The sequence below is a fragment of the Trachypithecus francoisi genome, unplaced genomic scaffold (genome assembly GCF_009764315.1).
Source record: "Trachypithecus francoisi isolate TF-2019V2 unplaced genomic scaffold, Tfra_2.0 Lachesis_group0, whole genome shotgun sequence".
In the NCBI taxonomy this organism is placed as follows: Eukaryota; Metazoa; Chordata; class Mammalia; order Primates; family Cercopithecidae; genus Trachypithecus; species Trachypithecus francoisi.
This window is the reverse complement of record NW_022681453.1, coordinates 6,356,262-6,381,174: the sequence shown is the minus strand read 5'-3', so window position 1 is coordinate 6,381,174 and position 24,913 is coordinate 6,356,262. Positions and strand designations below refer to the sequence as shown.

At 39.5% G+C, this 24,913-nt stretch overlaps 1 long non-coding RNA gene across 2 annotated transcripts in view; it reads left to right on the top strand.

Moving 5' to 3' along the window:
* Positions 1 to 24,913, top strand: part of LOC117079429 — a 114,975-nt gene that overhangs the window by 35,715 nt on the left and 54,347 nt on the right. Inside the window, exon 1 of one of the 2 annotated variants that reach the window (XR_004435435.1) lies at positions 6,562 to 6,677. The exons of the other annotated variant lie outside the window; for it this stretch is intronic. This is a non-coding gene — a long non-coding RNA (uncharacterized LOC117079429). Of the gene's footprint in view, positions 1 to 6,561; positions 6,678 to 24,913 lie in introns of those variants that run through there. 2 annotated transcript variants of the gene reach the window in all.

The following is a 24,913-nucleotide window of genomic DNA, read 5'->3' as shown; positions in this document are numbered from 1 at the left end:
AGGGCAGGCGTATCATGAGGTCAGGAGTTTGAGACCAGCCTCACCAACATGATGAAACTGTGTCTCTACCGAAAATACAAAAATTAGCTGGGCGTGGCGGCACACACCTGTAATCCCAGCTACTTGGGAGGCTGAGGCAGGAGAATTGCTTGAACCCAGGAGGCAGAGGTTGTAGTGAACAAAGATCGCCCCATTGCCCTCCAGCTTGGGCAAAAGAGCAAGACTCTGTCTCAAAAAAAAAATAAAGGCATAATGCTGCCATCTTTTTGGTGCATATAAACTGTAGTATGTCATTAAACAAATTCTGCTACAAGTATTTTCAGCTGTGCTTCTCCCCACAGTGCCTGTGTGGGTAGAGTGAGACTTGGGTTGTGGGGAGGAGGCTACGAGAGAGAAAAAGAGGATTTGAGGGAGATGAAGAGGGAGAGAGGGAGTGACTTGGAGAGGAGAGCGAGAGGAGGAAACACATGGAGGGACTCCGAGCCCACTGGAGTAAAGGAGTTTGCCGGGAGGACTGAGCTTTTGGGGAAAGGAGAGGAATTCGAGAGGATTGCTCTGTGATGTGTGCTGTGATCCATTCCTGATCTCATCGAGATGCCTTCTGTGAAGAAATGTGTTCTGTTCCACTCCCTGGAATCTGCTCTCCTGTTTCCATTCTGAGGCTTCAGTGTGCTAGGACTGGCTTTGGGGCCCGGGCACCTTGGGGTTACACACTTCTCATACAGCGGTCACCCAGGTGAGAGCTGAACAGATTCCCCTTATTGTAGAGTCTGTCTTGTGTCTATGCTCTTATGTCGAAATATATGGCGTTTTGTCCTGTTTTGTCCCATTGGAGAGCTGTCTGTTCCTGACCTGCATAACAGCCATTTTAAACGGAAGTTTACTATGAAATTGGCTTCCAGCTTTCTCAGGTGGAATAGCTCCAGTTTCTTTATTCTTTTGCACGAGTTGCTGGAGGCTTTCCTTCTTTGAGTTCTTTAATCATCTTTAAGCCTCCTGGGATTTGCCAGGTATGTTTTCAGTTAATTAGCCTAGAGTAGGATTAGCAAACACCCCAAACAGTACTTGGCTCATGTATTTATGAGTCATGCTGTATCTCTTTTAACTACTTTACATTTATTTCTTCAAACTATTTGTTTAATTAAATAAAATGTCAAATTTTAGTTATAATGGGCTCAATGATTTCACCTGTATGCTAAGTTACTTGGGCTTCTTCAGACTTGGATTTCACTGCCTTTTGTAACAACATTGGCTTTTGTATGACGTAGAGGACATTGGTATCATATATATATATATATTTTCTTGAGACAGGATCTCACTCTGTTGCCCAGGATGGAGTGCAGTGGTGCAGTCTCGAACTCCTGGGTTCAATAGATGCTCCCACCTCGGCCTCCCAAAGTACTGGGATGATAAACTTGAGCCACAGTGTCTGGCCCTTATGATTTTTTTTTTTTGATGGTCTATTTTCAAGGTAAAACTCTTAGTGAATAATTAGAAGTTTAGATTATTAAAAAGTTTAGTGTTTGTTTACTTAAAATGAGAGAACTTTAAGTCATGATAAGTGTCTAGTTCGGTTGATTATGTGTCTAGTGAGGCATAATACACAAAAATTCCATTTAACATTCCATTCAACCATGTGGGAAATGAACATTCCATTTAACCATGTGGGAAAACTGGGAATTCTGAAGGATTAAATTTCAGTATAAGATAATGGGAAAATTCTATATAACTAAGAGGAGATGAAAGGAAGTAAAAAAGTTTATAATTTTCTGGAAAAAAAGGAAAAAGGATTTTTTTTTTTAATTCTGCGTAGAAAAGTAGGGAAACAGTTTCAGAATTTCTAAAATATATTGCTAGTATGCCTTGAATTTTACGGTCCACTTTAAGGCTTGAAAACAGTATTTACAAAAACTGACTGGATTATTTATACCAAGGGCGTCTTTCATAGTCGAAGGCTACCTGGAGATAAGCTCAATGATATTTGAGAATAGTATAAAACACTTCAATACTCATAATCTCAGGCACAACTTGTAGATGTAGTTAAAGGAATTTCTTGGTGCTATATTGATTTCTTTTGGACAAAGTAAAAGATATTTTGACACATCAAGTACATTATTTTATTTTTACTAAAAGCATAGAAAAGCAAAGCCACACCTAAGAGTGTGTTAGAAGTACAAAATATTACAAACATTTGGGCTAATTATTTAGATAATTCAAATATAAAAGTTTGAATTATTCATTAGAGGTAAAGTAAATTTGTGTTGAATCAATTATTGAATTGACTTTGTTCTCTTAATGGAGAATTAGCTTCAAAACCAGGAAGTGGTAAGTAGTCGGGCGTGGTGGCTCATGCCTGTAATCCCAGCACTTTGGGAGACCAAGGTGGGCAGATCACGAGATCAGGAGTTCGAAACCAGCTGGGCCAATACGGTGAAACTCCGTCTCTACTAAAAATACAAAAATTAGCCAGGTGTGGTGATGTGTGTGCCTGTAGTCCCAGCTACTTGGGAGGCTAAGGCAGAAGAATCACTTGAACCTGGGAGTGGAGGTTGCAGTGAGCTGAGATCGTGCCACTGCACTCCAGCCTGGGTGATAGAGCAAGACTCTGTCTCAAAAACAACAACAACAACAACAACAACAACAACAACAACAAAACAACTAGGAAGTGATAAGATTAGAAATAATGTGTTTTTTTTTTTTTTTGGTTTGTGTGCATCATTTTATTTATTTTTATTTTTATTTTTAATCTTACATTTTTTGAGACCACGTTTCGCTCTTGTTGCCCAGCTGGAGTGCAATGGTTGCAAACTCTGCTAACCACAACCTCCACCCTCTGGGTTCAAGAGATTCTCCTGCCTAAGCCTCCTGAGCAGCTGGGATTACAGGCATATGCCACCACACCCAGCTAATTTTGTATTTTTAGTAGATACGGGGTTTCTCTTTGTTGATATGGCTCATCTTGAGCTACCGACCTCAGGTGATCTGCCTGCCTTGGCCTCCCAAAGTGCTGGGATTACAGGCGTGAAGCCACCGCGCCCAGCAGTGTGCATCGTTTTAGTAGCAAATTATTTATTTGATGCTTAGTTGAAGGGTACCTAGCCATTAGAAAATGTGTTCATTCCCGCTTTGTTTATTGTAATATTTTTGACTTTTGCCTTATTTTCTTTCATTAATTCTTTTGTTTTCGTTAATTCTCTTGTTTAAAATGGAAACAGAATGCTCTAGAATAAGCTTTAGTTCTCAAGTTTGTTCACTTATTTTCTGACTGTCAGTGATCTCATTAATCATAATGTAATCCTTGGTAAGCGAGGACTAGAGATATGCATTGTGAAAGAAAATGAAAAGAGGAGGACACAGAAGGAAGATGGGGTGGATTCAGTCTCCAGTGCCACTGTGGTTATATCAGACTCAGAAAGTAAAGTTAACATGCCAATACTCAGATCACACACATCTACTGGCATACATTAGTCAACACCCAACACCACAAAATCATTAAAAATCAAATCAAAAAGGATAAATTATCATTCTGAACAATATGATACAGGTACAGTTTAGTCCTCTTCTCTCTTCTGATATATAGTTGTGTCTTTCCATCACTGTAGGCAGACCAGAAGTGACATCACATTTGAGGTGCAATCAATATGATTAATCACCTTGGAGGTAAGACATATTGGTTCTCAAGAGCTGGGCCTGAGGTCGAAGGAGAGCAATCTTGTAAGTACAGAAGAAAGGAGTATCAAACAGTGCACCTATCTTGGGGACCTCGACCTTCCAATAAATCACATCATGGCACACCTACCATGACAATATTTCACATTTTCCAAACAATTTTGGCGTAAGTATCTTGGGCATTTTTTTTTTTTTTTTCTCGAGATGGAGTCTTCTCCATCACACAGGCTGGAGTGCAATGGCATGATCTTGCCTCACTGCTACCTCCACCTCCTGGGTTCTGGCGATTCTTCTGACTCAGCCTCCCAAGTAGCTGGGATTACAGGTGCCTGCCACCATGCCCAGCTGCTTTTTGTATTTTTAGTAGAGGCAGGGTTTCACCATGTTGGTCAGGCTGGTCTCAAACTCCTGACCTCAGGTGATCCACCCTGCTCAGCCTCCCAAAGTGCTGGGATTACAGGCATTAGCAATCGTGCCCAGCCATCTTGGGCATTTTTAAAGAAATAGCACTGCTATTATAATTTTGTTTTCATGTAAGTGGAAATAGTGGATTTCCATGAGATAAAAGCCACGGGGCAATGCAGCTAGCATTGTTTAGTGCTAGATGAGGCTGGTAGTTGGTAAGAATTATAAAAATCAAGGAGAGATGTTTCTAATGACATTAGCCAAAATAAGTCTGGAAATGTGATTTTATCAAGTCTTCACTTTATTTCATTTGTGGGTCACATTTCCCTTCCTAACAACCCCAAATTCTTACATCTCTTTAAACCTGATCTTATGAATGTTGTAGAACCAAATTTGTGAATTTCAAACAGGCTACTGCCTTTTCCAGAGATATTTATAGTTTAAGCAGTTTTTTTTATATGAAAAAGAAAGAAAGATAAGCTTTATCCTCAGTAAATGGAATTTCAAAGTCAAAAGAGGCTGAGCAAGAGCCTTTTTATTTATTTGGAGGTAGAGGGTCCTTTCTAGTACAGTCTTCTTTGCTTCATCTCTAAGTATGAATGTCTTTTGTCTTTATTTTAGATTTTTAAATAAGTTAAGTACAAAAGTTCAGAGAAAGTCCCACTTGATTTAGTGGAAATTTATCAGTTAACTTTCAGGTGGTCATGCTATGAAAACAGTCTTCTGGGTATATCCTGACATAAGCCAAGAAGTTTTCACTGCACCACTTTTTTTTTTTTTTTTTTTTTGATTTTTGAGATGGAGTCTTGCTCTGTTGCACAGGCTGGAGTGCAGTGGTGCGATCTTGGCTCATTGCAGCCTCTGCCTCCCCAGTTCCAGTGATTCTCCTGTCTCAGCCTCCTAAGTAACTGGGACTATAGGTGTGCACCACCACACCCAGCCGATTTTTGTATTTTTAGTAGAGATGGGGTTTCACCATGTTGGCCAGACTGGTCTCGAACTCCTGACCTCAAGTGATCCTCCCACCTTGGCCTCCCAAAGTGCTGGGATTACAGGCATGAGCCAACCCACCCGGCCATTTCTTTTTTTTTTTTTTTAAGACAGGGTCTCAACATGTTGCTCTTGCTGAACTTGAATCCTGGGCTCGAAGTGATCTTCCCATCTCAGCCTCCCGAGCAGCTGGGACTACATGCATGTGCCACTGTGCCTAGCTTAATAGCATGTGTGTTAACTGAGTTAGTAACACAGTTCCTTTCTACCACCTCCACCTCAGGAGTATTGGGAGAGACGTTTAATGAAAGAAAAAAGTAGCAAATTTGAAAAATAGAACATATTAAATATTCTGGTTTTAAAAGAATGACTCTATTAAGTCTGTGAAACATCACCTATATTTTCTTTGATAAAATAAAGAAATGCTTGGTTGAAGGCAATAGCAGGTTCATGTTTTTATGATTGCATATCTCACAATAAAAAAGTAAACTCATTAAGTTTGTTACAAGGATTTGGCAGTTTTTATGTGATTTACTCTTATTAACAAGGAGAAAGGTATTGAATTAAAGTTTTGTATCAAATCTATATCCTAGAGGGTTTAAAATAAACCAGTCTGGGTGACTCACAGTAGGATGCAGAAAATCACTAGTAAGAATAAGGCAGGATTCCAAGTAAATCAGATGTACCTATTTGTGTATGTTATGTATTAAAACATGAATTTGTGTTTCATAAGTGTAAGGCTTTCACTTGGTTTCAGGAGTCTAATATTTTAATGACCTATCCAGATCCTTTCAAAAAATGTCATTCCCTGACTCTTTCAAAGACTTTACTTCTCTATTTCTGCTGGCCCTGGAAATATTCACCTTTGATTTTTTTCCCTTTGGTCACAACCTTCTACCTCCTGATTTTATCAAGTCCTTCAAAATGGTTTCTTTTCATTCTGCCTTGGCATTCCTCTGTGGACCCTGTGGCAGCCCACTCCAGCCTGTTGTCTCCCACTGCTCACTTAGGGGCTTTAGCTGGAACTGTGTCTGGGCTAGACCTGGTCCTCAAGAATATATATTTAGATAAGTGAGCAGCTTTAATCTCATTGTGGTGTCCTTCCCTCTGTCACTTCCCTGCTCTTACAGTCTGTTGGCTTTTAATTTCTTTCTTGTTTTTTGAATGAGAGTCTTGCTCTGTTGCCCAGGCTAGAGTGCAGTGGCACAATCATAGCTCACTGCACCCTCATCCGCCTAGGCTCATGTGATCCTCCCACCTCAGGCTCCTGAGTAGCTGAGACTAGAGGTTCATGCCACCATGCCCAGCTAATTAAATTTTATTTATTATTATTTATTTTCTTTTTATAGAGAGAGGGTCTCTATGTTGCCCAAGCTGGTCTCAAATTTCTGTGCTCAAGTGATCCTCCCACCTTGGCTTCCCAAAGTGCTGGGATTACAGGTGTGAGCCACCATGCTTGACCACCCTTCATTTCTGACTTCTTTATTTTTCACCTGCATGTTTGGGAAAGAGAGAACATAGGGAAGGCCTACCATACACTTGACCACCTCTGCTCAGAAGTGACCCACATCACCTCATCCATGTTCTGGTGGCCAAGAAGGAGGCAGGAAAAGGTAGAGGTGCACAGAAATATTGATGAGCATTGACAGTTTCTTTTATGTCGGTCTTGTAGAATTATTTTGAGAATGAAATATGACAGCATTTGTAAAATATTTAGTTCAGTGTGTGGTAGATAATTCAATCAATAATTATTAAATTGCTTAGTATTCCAGTTCAATAAAAGTTTTTCTCTTACAAAAGAGTTGATGAATTAGCATTCTACTATATGTTGATATATGTCTGTGAGTTTGGTTAGTGCAAGCCAAAATCAGAGAGGTTGTTCCATACTCAGAGTATTGATAAAACCGTATTTCTGGGTCTGCAAGAACAATGACCTAGAAACACCATCCTATGGAATCACATCTTGGGGGCATTTCAGTCAGCTCTCAGGTGAAATCCCATGGTCAAAATGACATTTTTCTTCTGATTTTAGCTGAGCTCTTAATGTTAAGACTTGGGGATTGGAGTATCTATTTATCAGTACACATTTTTGGGGTCATTCTGAGTTATCTCTAGTAGGCCCTTTGTTCTATTCTAAAGCTCATCTCCTGAGCTTTCTGTGGGATGCCTGCCATGGAGTCACCTCCTGGTGTAGCCTGGAGTGGCATTTGCCTGGTGGTCCTGACACTCATTGCCTTGCCACCTGCACTTCAGGTGGCTTAACACCCAATCTTGAGACTGAATGTATCACCCTTTCTGATAATCCCATACCATTTTCTTTTTCTTTTTTCTTTCTTCCTTTTTTTTTTTTTTTTATTTTCTGAGATGGACTCTCGTTCTGTCACCCAGCCTGGAGTGCAGTGGTGCAATCTCAGCTCACTACAACCTCTGCCTGCGAGGTTCAAGTAATTCTCCTCCCTCAGCCTTCTGAGTAGCTGGGATTACAGGCGTGTGCCACCTTGCCCAACTGATTTTTCTATTTTTAGTAGAGACGGGGTTTCACCATATTGGTTAGGCTGGTCTCAAACTCCTGAACTTGTGATCTGCCCACCTTGGCCTCCCAAAGTGCTGGGATTATAAGCATGAGCTACTGCACCCGGCCACCTTTGCATTTTCTAATCCCTCTGCCCCTTTGCTGCCTAAATCAGAACATGCCTACCCCCGGAAGAGGCAGGGCACATCTGCCTCGGTATCAATTCTCTCACTAGGGAGAAATAAAAGCCATTATTTTTATTTTGAAACAAAAATAAATATATTAGGAAATAGAATGTAGAATCCTCTTGAATTTTGAATCAAGAACTACAAGAATTTCTTTTTCTATAAATTGGGTGGAACTCTTGACCCATTTTTAGTTTGGTTTCATTTGCCATTTTGAAAACACTGTGGGAAGAGTTTAAGGAGCACATTTCTCTCACTTACTCAGTTAAATTGACTTAATTTAAGCTTGTTCTTACCAAGTCTAAAACAGATTCTATTCTAGCAATACATCCTCTGATAGGTCACTCCTGATGTCTTCTGACTGGTAGAGATGCCTCTTTGTAATGCTCACAGCCGTGCATGGCTCTCTCTTACGGATTTTGTATATATTTTATTTATTATTTTGTTATTTAGCAAACATAAAATGCTTGCTAAAAGCAAGGCAATCTTCTAACTGATTAACATATTTTAATTCTCACAACAACTATATGAGGGAGGTACTCATTTGTGTGTATGTATGCATATATATGCGTGTTGGTGTGTGTAAATATATCTGTGTGTATGTATTCCTGTATACATATATGTATGTATATATGTATGTATATATGTGTGCATATATATGTATGCATTTGTGTGTGTGTTTATGAACCACTGAGGTACAGAAGCTGAATAACTTTCTCAGCGTCACATAGCCAATATAAGCCATAAACCAGAGATAGTTTTTGAACTCAGGTAACTGACTTCTAAGTCGATACTCTTAGCCACTATATTGCCTCTTGCTGTATTTTAATTGTTGGTTAACTTCTCTATTTTTGTCTGGACTATAAGGGCCTTCTGGACAGAGCTTTACTGATCTTGCATCCCTTGAACCTAGAATGGGGCCAGGCACACAAATAACAGGGCAGTCAATGTTGGCTAAACCTCTAACCTCTTCCACATGGAGAGGGTGGAGGTCATTTGAACTGTCTGCCTGGGCCATGTGACTTAATGACCCCATCACCTTCTTTATGAACATAGCCAGTGGGTTCTAATTGGTAGAGGAATTGTACACTTATTTCATTCTGTGCTTAGTGGAACATGTTGTGAAATTTTTGTATAAAATATCTTTAGACAGTTTCCTGGAATATTTTAACAATTCCTTTGAATGTCTGAATGGGAATTCTAGGATTCCAATTTCTTTCTGTCCCTTGTTGTTTATGATTCTAGGAAATACAGCTTAGTTCAAAGTTTGTAAAAGCTCAGGAATCTTTCTGCCATGTTCTGAGATTTTATTCTGTACTACCTGTCCTAGAGTTCTGATTTTAGGAACAAACTCCACCAAAAAACAGCTTTCGAGGCTTTGAAAGTATAACCAGATGCCATTACCTGCAGTATCAGCAGTTTTCCTTGGAATCTTTCCTAAGCCACATCTCAAGGAGCTAATTTGGATCAAAATTTTATATTCCCTGTGAGCTGAATCATTTTGAAACATACTTGTTGCAAGTGATGACTGGTCAAAAGTAAATCTACTGAGTGTCAGCTCCATGTAGGAAGAATCCACCACAGTTTAAAAAATCAAAACCATATTTTCCTTAGAAAACATTTTTTAATGAATATCAAGCTATGAATCTTCCTTATTTTGTTGATAATTAAGAGGAAGGCTTTGCATTACACCAAATTTGGACTCTCTTTGTGGTCCTTGTTTCCCCTAACTCTACTTTATTTCATATACACACATACACACATGCATACTTTTGTTTTGTTTTGTTTTGCTTTGCTTTGAGACAGGGAGGGTCTCACTCTGTATCCCAGGCTAGAGTGCAGTGGCGTGATCATGGCTCACTGCAGCCTCTACCTTCCAGACTCAAGCAATCTTCCCACCTCAGCCTCTTGATTAGCTGAAACTATAGGCATGCACCGTACTCAGCTAATTTTTGTATTTTGTAGTGACAGGGTCTTGCTGTGCTGCCCTGGCTAGCTTCAAACTCCTGGGTTCAAGTGATCCTTTTGCCTTGGCCTCCCAAAGTACTGGGATCAAAGGCACATGCATACTTTGTTTGTTTCTATTTGGAATATTTTGAGAAAATGTGGTCTGCCTGCTGTCAGTTCCATGTCAGCATTCATTGCCTCACTAATATGGCAAACATGCTGTGTAACTTTTATCATTACCTTAGTTGCATCTGATTTTCTTTTTCAGAAACTGGAAGTAGTTACATGTCTTTGTAGGGTCAGATAGTTAGGATTATATCACAGTTATTCTCTCTCCCTGCTTGCCTCCTCTTCCTTCTTTCTCTTTCCCCACCTTCAACTCTGCAAACAAACCATTAGTGCTTTTATAGTTAGAGAGTACCTTGAGGGAGGAAATATTACTATTTCCTCTTGAGGGCAATCTGGCAAATTCTGCTAACATACTAAGAGGTGTGAATCAGTACAGTGAGGCCAAAGGGATCATATGGTTGAATTCAAATCCTGAAGCAGTTACTTTGGATATAAATGACTTGGCCACTAATTGTTTATGGCATATTAAGTGCTAAGAGCTAGAAAGATGATAAAGGACATGCATTTGGGGTAGTATATTAAGATTATATGTTGAGTGTTACTTGTGGTAGGTAAACAGTGTGAAAAACATAGTAACTGACACAACCAAAGATCAATAATCCACATATTTGCAATTAGAATATGTATGTGTGTGTGTGTATAAATATGCATTTATTTATATGTGGCTCTTCCTTATCCCAGAAAGGATTGAAGATTATTTACCAAAATACACATGGTACAAAGCGATAAGTAAAATGGAAAACAAGTGGGTGAGAGTACCAGAACCCTAAATGAGGATAGGAAGATGCAGATGAAGCTAGGAGTTACATTATACATTAAATGTGTGCTGTAAGAATGAGTCTATTTGCTCATGTTGTCTACAAAGTCTGCCCTAAACTTTCCAGTAGCTGATATAGAAAGCGATATGGCCCCAAACTAAGATGGAGCAAAATTATTCCTAACGCTAAGAAGACCAGTGATGAATTTTTCATAAACAGGGTGCTGCAAAATAACTAGACCCTCAGCAATATCCCCTGAGTAAATACGGGAATGAATTTTATTGGTTTGCTCTATGATCCTGAGGCTGGCTGATATTGACTCTCTCAGAAATAGCTGTCTTTCATTTGTGGAGCTGCTTATTGTTTACCAAGGCCCAGGAATCTTTGAGGAGGGAAGATAGCAAAATATTATTGTTTTTCTAGATTAAATTAGGTAACAATACTTTGGCAGCTAATCAATAGCTAATGTATAATCAGAATAATTGTGTATATATATGTATTTTTATCCTGGAAGTAAACAAAACTTTTCTTAATTTCAATGAGTTATTATTATTAATTTTGCTGCCTGTCATTTGATGTTGTTTATTTGAATATCACTCCTGTAATTTCCGCTATGTGTATGAAGAAAAGAGGGCAGAATTTGAGAGTGTTTTAAAAAAAATTCTTACTTGTTTCCTGTAAGAATTTTACATGTTTGCCTTAGGCTTTTTAACAAAAAGCATTTATTTATAAAAGTTATACATGTTCATTTTAGGAGATTCGGAAAACACAAGAACACACAAATGACCTAAAATCTCATCAGTTAGAAATAACTTTGGCATGTTATATAGTATGTGTCTTATGTGTATGGTGTGTGCAGTGGCTTAATTTCTTAATTTTATGAGAATTACTACATAGTTCCACAGCCATAGAAACTAGCTTTATAGTTTCTCTACTTATGATTAAGTAAAACTATTGATTTCCTATCTGCTTGAACACACAGAACTATCCTAAGATACTTGACAGAAAGTCTGACATTCACACATACACTCCCACCACCATGTTTTTTGTTTTGTTTTCATTTTCTTTGGTTTCTATTAAACAATATTAGATCTCAGTTTCCACAACGAAATAATGTTCCCCAAGTGATGGTGCTTCAGAAAGTGGGATGCACTATACAAATGTGAATGGTATTGTCCTTGTTAACTAACACTAGTGACTTGGAAACTGAACAAGAGCCCAGTGACCAGGGCTCTGACCATGTGCTCTTGACCTTTTAATATAGAAGGAAAGGGGAAAAAGAGAGGGAAATTAGAAAGAACACTCCAAAGTGGAGACCAGATGCAGAGGTCACAAAGTCAAATCTGGGCTCCTCCAAGCAAGTGGTAGCCTTCTCTTCTTTGTTATCTTTCTTATCAGCATTTCATGCTGGTTCCATTCCATTTCCACTTTCCTCTTCTCTTTCTTCATTTTTTTCTTTTCCTCGTTGTTGTCTTATTCCTCTTCCTCATCTTTCTCCTCTTTTTCCTCCTCCTCTATCTTCTCTTCCATGTTAAATTGACCTGCTTTCTAGATATATTGACCTGCTTTCTAGATATTTTGTGTTAAAATAACTAGCTAAAATAGAACAAGGTAAGACACAGTCTTTAGATTTGAGTTTGAATTTGGAACCCAAGTGAAAAATTTGCATGCAAATCTATGACAATCTTGGTTTGAACCATGACCATAGCCAAAAAAAAAAAAAAAAAAAAGAGATGGTCCTTTCTCCTGGACATTCATATATGAGATTTATGGGAGTGGTGGAGAGGTCTGTGATTCCAGCACCACTGCTGAGGTGAGGGTGCTTGTCTTGGCCACTTCTGTGGTTGCTCTCAGCAGTACAACCACCCTGGGCCATGGCTGCTGAAAATGACAACCCTGGATTTTTAGGAGAGGAGGGGACTTTTTCTCTTATGAACCCTGTAGACAGTATGCTACTTGTGTGTGTGAGTGTGTGTGTGTGAGTGTGTGTGTGTGTGTGTGTGGTCTTCCTGAAAGCATGTATGAAAATTGAATATCAAACGTGTTATTTGAGGGTGTATTTCTAATGTGTCATATATGTTCTTTAACTTTGATTATTTTCCCCCTGCAATAGAACATGCTGCCACCTGGCTTAAGTCCAATGAGTTTCTGAGTAAGGATGAAGATCTACAGCGTTTGGCATGCCCACTGATTTCCATTTTTCTCTCAGTAATGTTAGTTTTATGAAACATATATTTTTTGCTAGTATCAACGATTCCATTTTCTCATTTTCTATTACTTTTTATAAAACTTTAATGGCAAAATATAATAAAGCAGTCAAACTCTAAACTCTTTCCACAACACTAGGGACAGCTGTGCTGGCCATAGTGGGTGGCTGATTGGCCCCAGGAAGCTTTCTACATCATGGCTCAAAATGTTCGTCTGGGAAAAATTTAAGGATGTGGCCTACAACAGTTAGGTTAAGGGCTCTAATGTATAACATACATAAAAAAGATTATATGGAAGTTGAATTTAGAAAAATAAAGAACCATGTGCATAGGAAGATGGAGAGGGTAGAAAAAAAAAAGGTCTATAAGTAACAGCAAAACAACCACTACATAATGACTAAGTTGTATGCAAAATAAAGACTTTTATTGTTTAGGATATGTGTTTCTATCATTTAATTTTATGTAGGGAATGGGATGGGCCCAGAGACATGAGTTTAGGCAATAGAGAAGAGTGAGAAATATCGCTCAGAGGCATTGTCGTTTTAATTTATTTCCCAGAAGCATCATTTAAATTGACAGGAAAAAGTAACCACAATTGGAAATATAAATAAGGTGACTGATAGGGATATGTTCATTCTCAGTGCAAGGCTGCTATTGAGTGCCTGTGTGTTCCAGGAACTTGGGGGATGCAAAGGTGGTTGAGATGCAGCCTTTACTCTTGAGGAGTTGCTGGTACATTTTGCATAATACTGAGAGTACAAAAATAAAAAATGGAAAAAATCCAAATTGAATGTTGAGACTTATTTTATTTTTAATACATTTTAAAATTTGTAACAGTACCAAACTTTTAGAAAAGTTGCAAGTACAGAGCAGAACAAAAAGTTTTTTGTTCTTCTGACAATTTTAGAGTAAATTGTTGACCTCATGTCTTAATACCTATAAATATTTTAGTATGTATTTCCCTACAAGCATATCCTCCTACATAATCACAATATAACCATCAAAATCAGAAAATTAACACCGATACATTGTTTTTTGTTTTTTGTTTTTTTTAAAGAGATGGGGTCTCTGTCAACTGGGCTGAAGTGCAATACCATGATCATAGTTTGCTACAGCCTCAAACTCCTGGGCTCAAGCAGTCCTCCTGCCTCAGCCTCCTGAGTAGCTGGGACTATAGGTTCACACCACCACACCCACCTAAATTTTTTTTTTTTTTTTTGAGATATAGGATCTGGCTATGTTGCCTAGGCTTGTCTTGGCTTTAAGCAATCCTCCCACCATAACCTTCCAAAGCACTGGGACTATAGCTGTGAGCCACTGCACCTGGCCCATTGCTAACTTTAATCCTCGGACCCCATTTAAGTTTTGCTGACCATCCCAATTATATGCTTTATAACAAAAGGTTCCAGGTCAAAATCACACATCACATTCAGTTGTCATTTTAGTTTCCTTTGGTCTGGAAGAAGTCCTCAGTTTTTCTTTGACTTTCACAACCTTGACACTTTTCAAAGGCTATTTTGTAAAATGTCATTCAAATTGGGGTTGTCTGATGTTTCTTCATAATTACACTCAGGTGATGCATCTTTGGTAGGTGTGATGGTTAATGTTGGATGTGAACTTGACTAGATTAAGGGATACCTAGATAGCTGGTAAAGCATCATTTCTGGGTGTGTTTGTGTGAGTGGTAGACTGAGTGGGAAAGATTTGCCATCAATGTGGGTGGGCACCAGACAAACATCTGGTGGCTAAGATTGAACAAAAGGCAGAGGAAAGGTGAATTCAGCCTCTCTACTGGAGCTGGGACACCCTTCTTCTGCCCTTAAATGGCAGAAGTCCAGGCTTCCCAGCCTTTGAACTCTGATTTGCAGTGGCGGTCGACTGGGTTCTCAGGCCTTCAGACTCAGACTGAGAATTACACCATCAGCTTCAACACTCTGGGAAGCTCCCATGCCTAGATGTTTTCCTCACCCTCTTTGAGTTCTGGCAGCCCACAGCAGATTGCCCCTTTTGGTGGACACTCTTCTTACTCAGCTCAGGCTTTAAAACCTCTGTGGGGCAGCCATCTTAGAGAGTGTCTGCTCTATGACACCCTGCTCTGGGCCATGGTGGCTCTCTCCTTTGGGGACAAATGCTTCCCTTACTCTGCCCCAATTCATGGTTTTAGGACTGCATTATTTGGAAGGGAAGGAAAGAGAAAAGGGGAAGGAAGAAGAGGAATAGAAGATAAGATCTATTTTAAACTATGAAAGTTGGAAGAAATAGCAATGTATATTTTGTATGTGTTTTCTATACTAATGATAAATGAGGCCTCTAGTTCTCTTAAAAGACTAAAATGTTATGCACATTTTTAAACTTTACATTTATTTTTTTCTTAGGGGACTAATGTAATGCTAGATAATTAGACTCAGATTCCTTATTTATATTCTTATTTGGGGCCAGAAGGGAATTATATTTTAATATACAGTCTCCCCCTTTTTAATATGCCCGGAAGGATTAGAAAATATTGGGAATTAACAATTATTGGTGAAGAGACTAGATTGTAAAGTTATTGTATTTTAAAATAAAAGTCAGCATTGCTCCCTTTAATCATGTCATGCAATTTTGCCCCAAAGGCATTTGTCATTATCCTTGTCATTATCCATTGAAATGCACTGTAAACTCTATTAATTTAATCCAGATGAAGTCACACTGTTACTTCTGACTCCATTTTGTGGTTCTATTGAGGTAATTACTACCAAGTGATCAGTGATTGAGTCTGAAAAAATGCATTTAATTATTATTAATTGAATAAACACTGAGTTAATAAAACCATCCTAGGATATTATACTGGAAATTAATTCAATATAACATATCTACCTTCAAGAAGTTATGCCCTGAAGGAGATAATAGAGAAGGAACAATCTTTTCCAGGAAGGTGAAAGACAATAAATGCTCATTGAATTAAATGTTTTCCTAACATTTGGAAGCTGGGTGGCTCATGGGAGCTAAATGACAATTTCGTTCATGCAAATTCTTAATATGGCAAGCATGTCAAATTAATCAATAAGGTTAGACAATCCAGTGACTTGTCTGAGCTTTTTAATATCTGAATAGTAAGCTGGATTTAAAATAATCAGTCTATCTAGTTGATTATTTACTTTCTTATGTAACATGTAGTAAGGAGTAAGGTTAAATCAAGGTAAATAACCTAAAGTTAAAAACTTAAAAATATCCGCAATCCCATCCCTTTCTTTTTCTTTTAAAATGTAAGGTGCCAAGTAATTTTCTTAAATAATAATATAGAATAATAGATAGTTTTTCTGTGTCTGACTGGCTTGACTTTGCCTTGTTCCATGATTTCAGCTTAGAATTCTTACTAACCATAATGTGGAAGCATTGCAGGGCCTTAATAAGCCGTGATTCTGGAATTGCCTCACAAATTTATAGACAAAAGCAAAAAAAGAAGTGGGATGTTTTGCACTTAGCAATGTGTGAGTGGTAGACTGAGTGGGAAAGATTTGCCATCAATGTGGGTGGGCATGAGACAATCGTCTGGGGGCTCAGATAGAACAAAAGGCAGAGGAAAGGTGAATTCAGCCTCTCTACTGGAGCTGGGACACCCTTCTTCTCCTGCCCTTGAACAGCAGAACTCCAGGCTTCCCAGCCTTTGAACTCTGATTTGCATTAGCAGCCGACTAGATTCTCAGGCCTTCAAACTCAGACTTAGTAACGTAAAGAAAGGGTTTGAAGAAGTTATCACAATCAAGTACTTCTGCAAAATTCACAGAATCCAGGAAGCTAAAATTTCCCACTGAAAGAAGAGATGACCACAATACCCAACAATACATTTACTGACTCAGCATGACCTTAAAAATGCATTTCACTTTTTCTCTAAATGAATATGTGTATTTGTTAAAAACATTAAATAAAGTCTGCATACAGCTTCAAGGATTCAATAATAGTAAAGCGCATCAAATAACAGAGTCAAAAGAAACAAACTGAAGAAACTGTGAGCAAAGATGGAAAGGGCAAGGTCTCTGGAAACAGTCAAGAACAAAGATTACTGACCACTGGATGGGATCCCCATTCAAGTTCTGAGAAGACAGAAAAGCAATAAAGTGATGAATCAATACGAAAAGTGTTTTGCTAAGAGGCAAGAACAACACGTTTGCTTTCAGAAGGAAATAACCCTGAGACTTCAAAGAAAACCTTTTGATTTCTATGTTTCATTTATTTTTGTTCAAATCTTTGTGTCTGATAACAGTGTGAAGGACTTTGGGAATCCATTGCTTTATGTTGGTATTTTAAGGCAGTCATTTGCAATATCCCTTGTAAGCCCCTGTCTTCCTTCCATCCCCCACCCAACCTCTGGGCCATTTCCTAACAGACTCCATTCTGAAATTATTTGAACTAGAAAAGCTTGCTTGAGGAAACAGGGTTCTTTTAAATTTATGGAGCTGAAATAATTATCAGGAGTGGAGCAAGATGGCTGAATAGGAACAGCTCCAGTCTCCAACTCCCGGCGCGAGCGACACAGAAGTCCAGTGATTTCTGCAGTTTCAACTGAGGTACTGGGGTCATCTCACTAGGGAGTGCCGGACAATCGGTGCTGGTCAGCTGCTGCAGCCTGACCAGCGAGAGCTGAAGGAGGGCGAGGCATTGCCTCACCTGGGAAGTGCAAGGGGGAAGGGAATCCCTTTTCCTAGCCAGGCGAACTGAGACACACAACACCTGGAAAATCGGGTAATTCCCACCCCAATACTGCGCTTTAAGCAAACGAACACACCAGGAGATTATACCCACACCTGGCCGGGAGGGTCCCACGGCCACGGAGCCTCCCTTATTGCTAGCACAGCAGTCTGAGATCTAACTGAAACAGCAGAGGTGAGGCTGGGGGAGGGGCGCCCGCCATTGCTGAGGCTTAAGTAGGTAAACAAAGCCGCTGGGAAGCTCGAACTGGGTGGAGCTCACAGTAGCTCAAGGAAACCTGCCTGTCTCTGTAGACTCCACCTCTGGGGACAGGGCAAAGCTAAAAAACAACAGGGGAAGCAGCCGAGGACTGTGCAGACACGAACGACTCTGTCTGACAGCTTTGAAGAGAGCAGTGGATCTCCCAACACGGAGGTTGAGATCTGAGAAGGGACAGACTGCCTGCTCAAGTGGGTCTCTGACCCCTGAGTAGCCTAACTGGGAGACATCCCCCACTAGGGGCAGTCTGACACCCCATACCTCACAGGGTGGAGTACACCCCTGAGAGGAAGCTTCCAAAGTAAGAATCAGACAGGTACACTCGCTGTTCAGCAATATTCTATCTTCTGCAACCTCTGCTGCTGATACCCAGGCAAACAGGGTCTGGAGTGGACCTCAAGCAATCTCCAACAGACCTACAGCTGAGGGTCCTGACTATTAGAAGGAAAACTATCAAACAGGAAGAACACCTATACCAAAACCCCATCAGTACATCACCATCATCAAAGACCAGAGGCAGATAAAACCACAAAGATGGGGAAGAGCAGGGCAGAAAAGCTGGAAATTCAAAAAATAAGAGCGCATCTCCCCCTGCAAAGGAGCACAGCTCATCGCCAGCAACGGATCAAAGCAGGTCAGAGAATGACTTTGATGAGATGAGAGAAGAAGGCTTCAGTCCATCAAACTTCTCAGAGCTAAAGGAGGAATTACGTACCCAGCGCAAAGAAACTAAAAATCTTGAAAAAAGAGTGGAAGAATTGATAGCTAGAATAATTAATGCAGAGAAGGTCATAAACGAAATGACAGAGATGAAAACCATGACACGAGAAATACGTGACAAATCCACAAGCTTCAGTAACTGACTCGATCAACTGGAAGAAAGAGTATCAGCGATTGAGGATCAAATGAATGAAATGAAGCGAGAAGAGAACCAAAAGAATAAAGAGAAAAAGAAATGAGCAAAGCCTGCAAGAAGTATGGGATTATGTAAAAAGACCAAATCTACATCTGATTGGGGTGCCTGAAAGTGAGGGGGAAAAGGGACCAAGTTGGAAAACACTCTTCAGGATATCATCCAGGAGAACTTCCCCAACCTAGTAGGGCAGGCCAACATTCAAATTCAGGAAATACAGAGAACGCCACAAAGATACTCCTCGAGAAGAGCAACTCCAAGACACATAATTGCCAGATTCACAAAGTTGAAATGAAGGAAAAAATCTTAAGGGCAGCCAGAGAGAAAGGTCGGGTTACCCACAAAGGGAAGCCATCAGACTAACAGCAGACCTCTCGGCAGAAACTCTCCAAGCCAGAAGAGAGTGGGGGCCAATATTCAACGTTCTTAAAGAAAAGAATTTTCAACCCAGAATTTCATATCCAGCCAAACTAAGTTTCATCAGTGAAGGAGAAATAAAATCCTTTACAGATAAGCAAATGCTTAGAGATTTTGTCACCACCAGACCTGCCTTACAAGAGACCCTGAAGGAAGCCCTAAACATAGAAAGGAACAACCGGTACCAGCCATTGCAAAAACATGCGAAAATGTAAAGACCATCGAGGCTAGGAAGAAACTGCATCAACTAACGAGCAAAATAACCAGTTAATATCATAATGGCAGGATCAAGTCACACATAACAATATTAACCTTAAATGTTAATGGACTAAATGCTCCAATTAAAAGACACAGGCTGGCAAACTGGATAAGAGTCAAGACCCATCAGTCTGCTGTATTCAGGAGACCCATCTCACATGCAGAGACATACATAGGCTCAAAATAAAGGGATGGAGGAAGATCTACCAAGCAAATGGAGAACAAAAAAAAAGCAGGGGTTGCAATCCTAGTCTCTGATAAAACAGACTTTAAACCATCAAAGATCAAAAGAGGCAAAGAAGGCCATTACGTAATGGTAAAGGGATCAATTCAACAGGAAGAGCTAACTCTCCTAAATATATATGCACCCAGTACAGGAGCACCCAGATTCATAAAGCAAGTCCTTAGAGACTTACAAAGAGACTTAGACTCCCATACAATAATAATGGGAGACTTCAACACTCCACTGTCAACATTAGACAGATCAACGAGACAGAAAGTTAACAAGGATATCCAGGAATGAACTCATCTCTGCACCAAGCGGACCTAATAGACATCTATAGAACTCTCCACCCCAAATCAGCAGAATATACATTCTTCTCAGCACCACGTCGCACTTATTCCAAAATTGACCACATAATTGGAAGTAAAGCACTCCTCAGCAAATGTCAAAGAACAGCAATTATAACAAACTGTCTCTCAGACCACAGGGCAATCAAACTAGAACTCAGGACTAAGAAACTCAATCAAAACCGCTCAACTACATGGAAACTGAACAACCTGGTCCTGAATGACTACTGGGTACATAATGAAATGAAGGCAGAAATAAAGATGTTCTTGGAAACCAATGAGAACAAAGATACAACATACCAGAATCTCTGGGACCATTTAAAGCAGTGTGTAGAGGGAAATTTATAGCACTAAATGCCCACAAGAGAAAGCTGGAAAGATCTAAAATTGACACTCTAACATCACAATTAAAAGAACTGGAGAAGCAAGAGCAAACACATTCAAAAGCTAGCAGAAGGCAAGAGATAACTAAGATCAGAGCAGAACTGAAGGAGATAGAGACACAAAAAACCCTCCAAAAAATCAATGAATCCAGGAGTTGGTTTTTTGAAAAAATCAACAAAATTGACAGACCGCTAGCAAGACTAATAAAGAAGAAAAGAGAGAAGAATCAAATAGACACAAAAAAATGATAAAGGGGATATCACCACGGACCCCACAGAAATACAAACTACCATCAGAGAATACTATAAACACCTCTACGCAAATCAACTAGAAAACCTAGAAGAAATGGATAATTTCCTGGACACTTAACACTCTTCCAAGACTAAACCAGGAAGAAGTTGAATCCCCGAATAGACCAATAGCAGGCTCTGAAATTGAGGCAATATAATAGCCTACCAACCAAAAAAGTCCAGAACCAGATGGATTCACAGCCGAATTCTACCAGAGGTACAAAGAGGAGCTGGTACCATTCCTTCTGAAACTATTCCAATCAATAGAAAAGAGGGAATCCTCCCTAACTCATTTTATGAGGCCAACATCATCCTGATACCAAAGCCTGGCAGAGACACAACAAAAAAAGAGAATTTTAGACCAATATCCTGATGAACATCGACGCAAAAATCCTCAATAAAATACTGGCAAACCGGATTCAGCAGCACATCAAAAAGCTTATCCACCATGATCAAGTGGGCTTCATCCCTGGGATGCAAGGCTGGTTCAACATTCGCAAATCAATAAACGTAATCCAGCATATAAACAGAACCAAAGACAAGAACCACATGATTATCTCAATAGATGCAGAAAAGGCTTTTGACAAAATTCAACAGCCCTTCATGCTAAAAATGCTCAATAAATTCGGTATTGATGGAACGTACCTCAAAATAATAAGAGCTATTTATGACAAACCCACAGCCAATATCATACTGAATGGGCAAAAACTGGAAAAATTACCTTTGAAAACTGGCACAAGACAGGGATGCCCTCCCTCACCACTCCTATTCAACATAGTGTTGGAAGTTCTGGCTAGGGCAATCAGGCAGGAGAAAAAAATCAAGGGTATCCAGTTAGGAAAAGAAGAAGTCAAATTGTCCCTGTTTGCAGATGACATGATTGTATATTTAGAAAACCCCATTGTCTCAGCCCAAAATCTCCTTAAGCTGATAAGCAACTTCAGCAAAGTCTCAGGATACAAAGTCAATGTGCAAAAATCACAAGCATTCTTATACACCAGTAACAGACAAACAGAGAGCCAAATCATGAATGAACTTCCATTCACAATTGCTTCAAAGAGAATAAAATACCTAGGAATCCAACTTACAAGGGATGTAAAGGACCTCTTCAAGGAGAACTACAAACCACTGCTCAGTGAAATCAAAGAGGACACTAACAAATGGAAGAACATACCATGCTCATGGATAGGAAGAATCAATATTGTGAAAATGGCCATACTGCCCAAGGTAATTATAGATTCAATGCCATCCCCATCAAGCTACCGATGAGTTCTTCACAGAATTGGAAAAAACGGCTTTAAAGTTCATATGGAACCAAAAAAGAGCCCGCATTGCCAAGACAATCCTAAGTCAAAAGAACAAAGCTGGAGGCATCACACTACCTGACTTCAAACTATACTACAAGGCTACAGTAACCAAAACAGCATGGTACTGGTACCAAAACAGAGATATAGACCAATGGAACAGAACAGAGTCCTCAGAAATAATACCACACATCTACAGCCATCTGATCTTTGACAAACCTGAGAGAAACAAGAAATGGGGAAAGGACTCCCTATTTAATAAATGGTGCTGGGAAAATTGGCTAGCCATAAGTAGAAAGCAGAAACTGGATCCTTCTCTTACTCCTTATATGAAAATTAATTCAAGATGGATTAGAGACTTAAATGTTAGACCTAATACCATAAAAACCCTAGAAGAAAACCTAGGTAGTACCATTCAGGACATAGGCATGGGCAAGGACTTCATGTCTAAAACACCAAAAGCAACGGCAGCAAAAGCCAAAATTGACAAATGGGATATGATTAAACTAAAGAGCTTCTGCACAGCAAAAGAAACTACCACCAGAGTGAACAGGCAACCTACAGAATGGGAGAAAATTTTTGCAATCTACTCATCTGACAAAGGGCTAATATCCAGAATCTACAAAGAACTCAAACAAATTTACGAGAAAAAAACAAACAACCCCATGAAAAAGTGGGAAAAGGATATGAACAGACATTTCTCAAAAGAAGACATTCATACAGCCAACAGACACATGAAAAAATGCTCATCATCACTGGCCATCAGAGAAATGCAAATCAAAACACAATGAGATACCATCTCACACCAGTTAGAATGGCAATCATTAAAAAGTCAGGAAACAACAGGTGCTGGAGAGGATGTGGAGAAATAGGAACACTTTTACACTGTTGGTGGGATTGTAAACTAGTTCAACCATTATGGAAAACAGTATGGCATTCCTCAAGGATGGAACTAGATGTACCATATGACCCAGCCATCCCACTACTGGGTATATACCCAAAGGATTATAAATCATGCTGCTATAAAGATACATGCACACGTATGTTTATTGCGGCACTATTCACAATAGCAAAGACTTGGAATCAACCCAAATGTCCATCTGTGACAGACTGGATTAAGAAAATGTGGCACATATACACCATGGAATACTATGCAGCCATCAAAAAGGATGAGTTTGCGTCCTTTGTAGGGACATGGATGCAGCTGGAAACCATCATTCTTAGCAAACTATCACAAGAACAGAAACCAAACACCGCATGTTCTCACTCATAGGTGGGAACTGAACAATGAGATCACTTGGACTCGGGAAGGGGAACATCACACATTGGGGCCTATCATGGGGAGGGGGGAGTGGGGAGGGATTGCATTGGGAGTTATACCTGATATAAATGACGAATTGATGGGTGCTGACAAGTTGATGGGTGCAGCACACAAATGGCACAAGTATACATATGTAACAAACCTGCACGTTATGCACATGTACCCTAGAACTTAAAGTATAATTAAAAAATAAAATAAATTAATAAATAAATAATTATCAAGAAAACAAAACAAAAAAATATTATGGAGCTTAAGGATCTTAAATAGGTAATTTTTCCAAGCACTGAACTTGGTTAGGAGGGAAGAAACGACTGCCTTCCAGAGGGCTAGCTTGTGTTAAATTCAGATTCAGAAATATAAAACTTTTGGGCCCATTTGAAAACAATTCAACAGCAGTTTAGGAGATTAAAAAAGGAATGGATAGAGATTCAGATCATTGACTAATCATTCTGAACCCAGAAGTCTAGAGAGTTTCTGAGGTGTTAGATTGCATCATGTATAATATCAAATTCTCATACACAGGAAACCCAAACCATCTGACTATAAAGTCTATGGTTCTGAATAATGTTAAGAAGTCTTATTTTCCCTGCAGTAACCAAGATTATTGTCCCTAGTTTTTCACTTTATCCTATAATAAAATGATATGATCTTGTCCTTGGCCATGGGAATTTGAAGTGCTTCCTACTGTGGGAAGATTGTATTTTGCATCCTACTAATGTGGGCCTGGCCGTGTTACCTCCTTTGGCCAATGGGATGTGGGTGGAGGTGACAGTGTGTTTATTCCGAGCCAAGGTCTTCAGGGGCATTGCAAGTCCTGCACCCACCTCTCCTTCATCACCATGAGAAAAACATGCTATAGGAAGGTACAGCCACTTCAGCCTGTGTCTAGAAAGGAGACCCAAGGAGCACACCTGAATCCAGCTGAAAGTCTCAAGTTCAGCCTGGGCCTCCTGAGTCCAGATGGCTTGCAGACCTATGTGGGAATACATAAATGTTTGTTGTGTAAGTCACTAATATGCTGCTTCACAGGCTTGATTTCAAAATTTACTACTTAGTATAAATCCTAAAGATCAAATGACATTACAAATGGCATCATCATCCTGACATACTCCAAATGCTCTTTCAGAATAAACTGCCCAGAGCTTTCAAATAAAAAATGTAAGTCCTAGATTCAGTTATGTTTAATATCACTTAAAAGATCTCACCTATTTTCTTCACTATGATGGATATATGAGCCATTACTGGACTATCAAATTAAGAATAGCAAATCATTTTGCATGAAAAAATAGTCTACCGTACAGCCATTATAAAGAAAAACCCAGAACCTTGGAACAACCCAATTCTTTGGCTTCTCTATACCTGCACCTGAGCAGCTGAATGTGGAGGGAGAAAACAGGTAGAGAAAATCCACTCTACTGGCTGGTCTACTTAAGATTTATTGCAACAGAGGCAGACATTCCTACCCCACTTTTATGGTAGGTTACTGTGTTGGGCTGTTTTTGCATTGTTAAAAGAAATACTGGAGACTAAGTAATTTATATGAAAAGAAGTTTAATTGGCTTATAGTTCTGCAGGCTGTACAAGAAGCATAGTGGCATCTGCTTCTGGGGAGGCCTCAGGGAGCTTTTACTAATTATGGTGGGAGGCAAAGTGGGAGTAAGCACCTCACAAGGTGAAAGCAGGAGCAAGAGAGTGAGCGGGGAGTGC